We start from the raw sequence: 6,130 nt of genomic DNA, 5'->3' as shown, positions 1-6,130 counted from the left end.
ACTAAGCACATTAAGAGGGTTGACTCAGCGGATTAAGCTGACTAATGAAAGTGGCTAATTAGTGTGGGTGATTAGCACGGATGACAAAGCGATTTAAGAAGGTCTTGGGCTTTCGCCTTCAAGTCGTCTTAGGAATAATATATTAGACCCTGTGAATTTTTCGTTGGCACAAAATACGCTGCACCTTTGTGTAAATGCATTTATTTATTTATTGAGATAACTGCATTGACCGAAGTCAATATTTTAAGGGTGTTACATATTATTAATACGCTTAGTTATTTACAATACTGTGGACCTGTCGGTCTACCCAGGAAAGGGCACAAAAACACATAGTTAATACATAATTGCGCTTCTCTGCAGGGGTAAAGCTTGCGCAGGCAATTCGAAGTGCCTGCGCATACTTTTTAATGCAGTACTTAATTAAAAAAAACAGTTAATTGGACTTAGAAGAGCTTAAGGCTGCAATAATTGATAAGTTCTTCTGGAAGAGCGTTCCAACCAATAATTGTTCTGCAAAAAAAAAAATTGAAGACATTAATATTGTATTGATACGGTGCAATTTCTTTGGTGTTGCTCGTTCTTTGTAAATGGGCTGTTGAACGCAACAGATATTTTTTTTTTCAGAATCAACTCTTCTCAGTCCGTTTACCATAGCGAATAATTATTTAAATCTACAAATGTTTCTTCTGTTCTCCCGGCTGTTCAGCTGCGCCTCAGATCTCGTTGCAGTAACACACAACGTATGCCTATATTCTGAAGTAATAAATCGTAGGACAAGAATCTCAATTCTTTCTATCTGTGTGACCTGTTGTTTTCCTGTAGGGGTCCCATACACAACCAAAAAAAGCGCAAAAATTAGATGAAGTGCGAGTGAGAGGAATGTACACGGCAAGAACTTGTCATGTACATTCCCCTCACTCGTCCTGCGTCTAATCTGTGCGCTTTTTTGGTTTTAATGCATCACGAACTCACCCAAGTTAGCACGCTTATACAGGTCCCATACACAACTTGAGTGTTCCAATACCGGACGCAGATATGCTGTATATGCAGTTAATATAAGATCTTTATTTGCATGTCTCAGGTGCCTTCTAAGAAACGCTAGTTTTCGATCCGCCCTAAAACAAATATATACTCCACGTGACTATTCCAGCGTAGCGTAGTACTTAAAGTCACACCTTGATACTTATATTCACCTACTTTTGCAGGTTTGCTGCTCCCTGTAGGATAACGGAAATCTAATACTCTTTTTTGTTGGTAATACTACGAAACACCGTCTCATTAAAATTAATAGCCATGTCCCATGTAGTACATTATAAAATGGTTACCTCCAAAGACGCATTTGATAACTCTTGATCGCGAACTCTAGTAATTTTAGAAAAACAAACATACAATCATCCGCGAAAAGTTTACAGTGTACAAAAGAAAGCAGATTCGAAGCTATGTCTATAATACAAACAAAAGTGAGAGAGGTCCTCAAACCGAGCATTGCGGTAACCCTGAATAGATTGCCAATGGAATACAGCACACACTGCAATAACTGACATACTGTGTTCGGTAACTTAATCGTGAACGTATCCATATTAACAAACTCCGATTCAGTCCTAATTTACAAAGTTTCCAAGAAATTTGTTACGCGTAACATGGTCAAGGGCCTTTGAAATATCCATGCATACTACATCAACTTGACCACGTTCCTTTATAACAGACGCGAACTCATGGGTACATTCAAATAGCTGCGTGACCGTTGGTAGACCCTGCCTAAACCCGTGCTGATGCCTGAACAGTTAGTAATTGTTTTCCAAGCAGTGAATGTTATGTTTTGATATAATATGTTTTAAAAGTTTACAACATATCGATGTTAAAGATATTGGACAATAATTTTCAGTTGCCATCTTGTTCACAGACTTGTGAACTGGCACTGCTTTCGCACATAGCCAATCTGCCGGTAACTTGTCCTGCCAAAGGAAAGCTTGAAAATTTTCAAATAAGTACCTTGACACCCACTGTGCGTATCGTCTTAGAAACGCATTTGGAATATCGTCTGGGTCATATGCCTTTTTCGTTTATGTTAAAAAGCAATTTAGGAATACAGCTATCCGACAGAACGAGATCTGGCATTTCTGACTGATAAGAAACATAGGTAGGGCATTCCGATGGTCGCGTGACACAGTAAAAACAAACTGAAAATATTTTGTAAATCCAGCTGACATTTGAAGTGGACAAGGAATAGCTTAGTTATTAACTGTAACTTGCGAAGTCTCCTTAGCTGATCAAAAGAAGCGCCAAAAGCTTTGTGGGGATTCCTTCAAGAACCGTGAGCCCTAAATCAACTATCTCCGTAGAAGTTTTGTTCCGGCTTTTTCTTCGGCAGGTTATTTTTCGTTTTAACTGTAGGATATCCATAGAAATCAGGATGGGCTTTCTTTGCTCCCACGTTTCTTGATGTAAAAAAATCATATACACAGTGGGATACTATAGTTTTAAATTTTCCCCATAGCTTACTGACATCAGAAAGTTGACTATAATCATCAAAATGCCATTCTAGGTAGTCGAGAACAGACACAGCATCCGAGTTTTTTAAAATCTCGAACCACATTTTCCGGACGAGTGTTTTGAGATGGCGATTTAGAAAGTTGAATAGTGAATAATAGCATTTAATGCTCAGAGATACAGTCAATAACATCGACCTCATCAGCTTCGATCAGAATACTAACAGAAACCAGATCTAATGTTGCTTGGCCTCTGTCTGATACTCTAGTTGGGGCGTCCACTAGCTGTCGCTTATTAAAACAAAGATAGATATCTAACAGAAGTTCAAAGGATGCGACTTCAGTTTTTTTTCACTTTACCGGATGTCCAATCAATATTAGGCAGGTTGAAGTCTCCATTTAAAATAACCTTAGTTTTAGCTGTGAATTTCAGTGCCACAAACAACATAAACAAAGAGTATAAACGACCTACACTTAAAGAATAAAGTCATAAAATTCATGACTGTGGATATAGCACGCCAATTGCACAACTGAAAACAACGTTAGGGACGTGAATATTTCACAATTCAGGTGACTACATTCGCGGTCTGTAAAAGTAAAATTTAAAATAAAAAACACTTGTAAACGGATCAGTGCGGCAGCTGAGCTCACGTGCACTTTTTCGTGATCGCTTCGTGGCCGAATGAAATATGAAACCTTCATAAATATAGTTTTATTATTGCCCGTTTGTCTGTTTCTTAAATGTATGAGTTGTTGGGAAATATGTTCTCGATACCGAATTGGCCGACACTCAACAACAGATATTTCATAACCATTAGTGTATCTCTATATTACGGATAATTTCTGGGATCCACATGACCAGAGTTGGGCCTATCTTAAATACAGGGTGTCACAAAAGAAAATTTACACGGTCTTTTATACCGCAAAAATAAACTCGGCATCGCCGAACGCTCATTCTCCGTCCAAAGGTATAGCTAGAGGTCACAACCAGATGCCAAAGTTTCAGCCCGATCCGATAACTTAATCAAAAGTTATAAGTGGTTTTTTGAAAATTTCAATGGGAAAATGAAGTTCATTTTTGCCCGTTTTCAGTTTCTGGTGCCATAGAGCACTATGTGTTTGAAAACGCCGTCGGCCACCATTTTCCCACTGAAATTTTCAGAAAATCACTTATAACTTTTGATTAAGTTATCGCATCGGGCTGAAACTTTGGCATCTGGTTGTGACCTCTATCGCTACCTTTGGGCGGAGAATGAGCGTTTGGCGATGCCTAGTTTATTTTTGCGGTAAGAAAGACCTTGTAAATTTTGTTTTGTGACACCCTGTACAGTACTTAAGATACTGTATTTCAATTAGTGTTTGTGGTAAGTTTATATCTTGCAAAAAAAAAACTGATCGAAAGTATTTCCTACTCTTTCTTAATTACATTTTTAGCATCTTTTACTCATTACCTCAAATTCACTCTTAAGCCTAAAAACAAAATTTTCGCTGGAATACTTTAGGGGAATAAGAATCGGGAGACACGAGCGAAAAGACTAATCAATTGCTAACATGACGCAGAAGCGCCCGAACTCAGAACAAGAGAGTAGTCAGGACCAGAATGAAGAGTCAAAATGCAAAAAGCAAAATATTTATAGAAGGAAATGAAGAGAGGATCCCAAAAACGTGAGAGGTGTTTTGGTTTAATTTTGTGTGGTTCACCATCACCAGGGCAAGAATGTAAGCTTTTTTCCCCAGTCTGGTACTTCCGGGAGTGCTGTTTTTGCCACAGGCAGCTGGTGGGGGACGGTGATAGACCGGCTTTTTTTTATCAGGACAGATATTTTTACAAATAACGCAGAAAACAGAATAAGAGTAGGATGAGCTCTTAAAATGCAAACAAAACAAAAAAACTTTACAAAGTTCTGCACTTTCCTCAACGTGCTTCTGGAGTTAAATAATTGGGAAAAGTAAATGAATCGACAACCGCGAGAAACAGAGCACTGCAGTGCTTGTGTATCACATTGAACACTTTTCTGTCTTGTAAGGCTTAGTCATATCTGAATGCAACCTTTTGGTAGCCTACTTGAGGAATCCGCGCAAGTGCCATGCATAATGAGCATGATCCCTTCATACAATGGTATGAAGGGATCATGCACATCATGCATGGCACTCATTCTTTGTGGTATCTAAAAGTTCTGTAGCTTAACTCCAAATATAGTGACCATGATAAAGTATTGACCTTGGTAAAACGATGCGTTTAAATTACGCATTACAAAAACCAGAAGATGTTATTTTCGAGGACGTGATTATTGCTATAAGGCGACCTATTACTGCTCATCTGTTTAAAAGTATCATCGTGTATCATCGATCAGGGACGCTACTTCTTCTACTTGAACTGCACATAATGGAACTGCGATTTTGTTTTGGTTACATGTATTGCTTGCTGAAAACGAATCCGGTGCTATTGAAGTCAATACAAATTACGAAATGCGGAAGTATCTCCCAAAGTGATTAAATTAAGTTTCGAATTACTTGTACTTTACTCAAGATATTTTGCTGGGATAGTAACTTGAGTAGTAGTTTAGATACTTTAAACAGGAGCTATTTAGTAAATTATCTTAAATACTTTTGTGGAATATCTTGCCCGAATCCTCACGTAACGCAGTGTCACACACCGGAGTGACGTTTGGCGTAGCGTGACTTGACGTCACACTACACCATAAAAAACCACGTGACCATGTCACGTGATGTGACGTCACGTTGCATCATGGCAAACCAATTAGCTTCCGATTACGTCATGCGATTTGATGCCAGAGTCTCAAGACGGTGTATCGCGTTACGTTACACAGAATGGAACCTGTGCTCATGTGACGTCATGATGACCCGTTATTGTTTTACGTGACGACCAGTACTGTTTCCAATGTAGCAGTTGTTTCGCAAAAATTAACGGTTTTATCAGCTGTTTAGTGGGACAAATTGACCTTTTCCGGGTGTTGAAATTTTTTAGCATTTTTTTAAGTCATGTTAGCGGGGTTTCTTCTCTGGCAATCTACAATGTTCACAAATTTACAGTTGTTCGTTTTAATGCCTTAATTTATTTTTTAAGCTAGATTCATAGGGTCATAATATTTGCTTTCTCTCAGCAAAACTGTTGGAGTTAGAAGAACGCTTGCAACGACATTGAAATGTTATGGAAATTAAAGTGACACATTTTTAAACAGGATTTCAGCTGATTTGTGCGGGAATACATAAATACGATTTTTTAAGTGGGACAAATAAAATGGGTTAGTCAACTATGCACAAAACGTAAAAAAAACAAAACATGAGGGATATAATGTTTTTAAATTTCAAGTCGAGTTACTGAAAGTTTCAAGCAACGTTAGATGGGTCAGATACCTCTACTGTAAAATATAACTTCCTACAAAGCATATGAATTGGATCTCAAAAATGTTTAAGTTGCACCAAATATTAGAATAAAGATAGAAGCGATGCAGGTGTACCTCGGCATGCAGGTGTGGTAAGAAAACACCTGGTAACAGTAAAATGATGCAATGGACATCGTTCTATTCGTGGCAGCGGCGCGCCTAAGTCAAGCAGCTGACTTGTAAAAATTATTTTAATTATTGTGCTTATTTTTTTTACTAATTATGGCAGTAAAT

Source organism: Ixodes scapularis, unplaced genomic scaffold, assembly GCF_016920785.2.
Source record: "Ixodes scapularis isolate PalLabHiFi unplaced genomic scaffold, ASM1692078v2 PGA_scaffold3__209_contigs__length_174095766, whole genome shotgun sequence".
Classification (NCBI taxonomy): domain Eukaryota; kingdom Metazoa; phylum Arthropoda; class Arachnida; order Ixodida; family Ixodidae; genus Ixodes; species Ixodes scapularis.
This window is presented reverse-complemented; position numbering follows the sequence as displayed.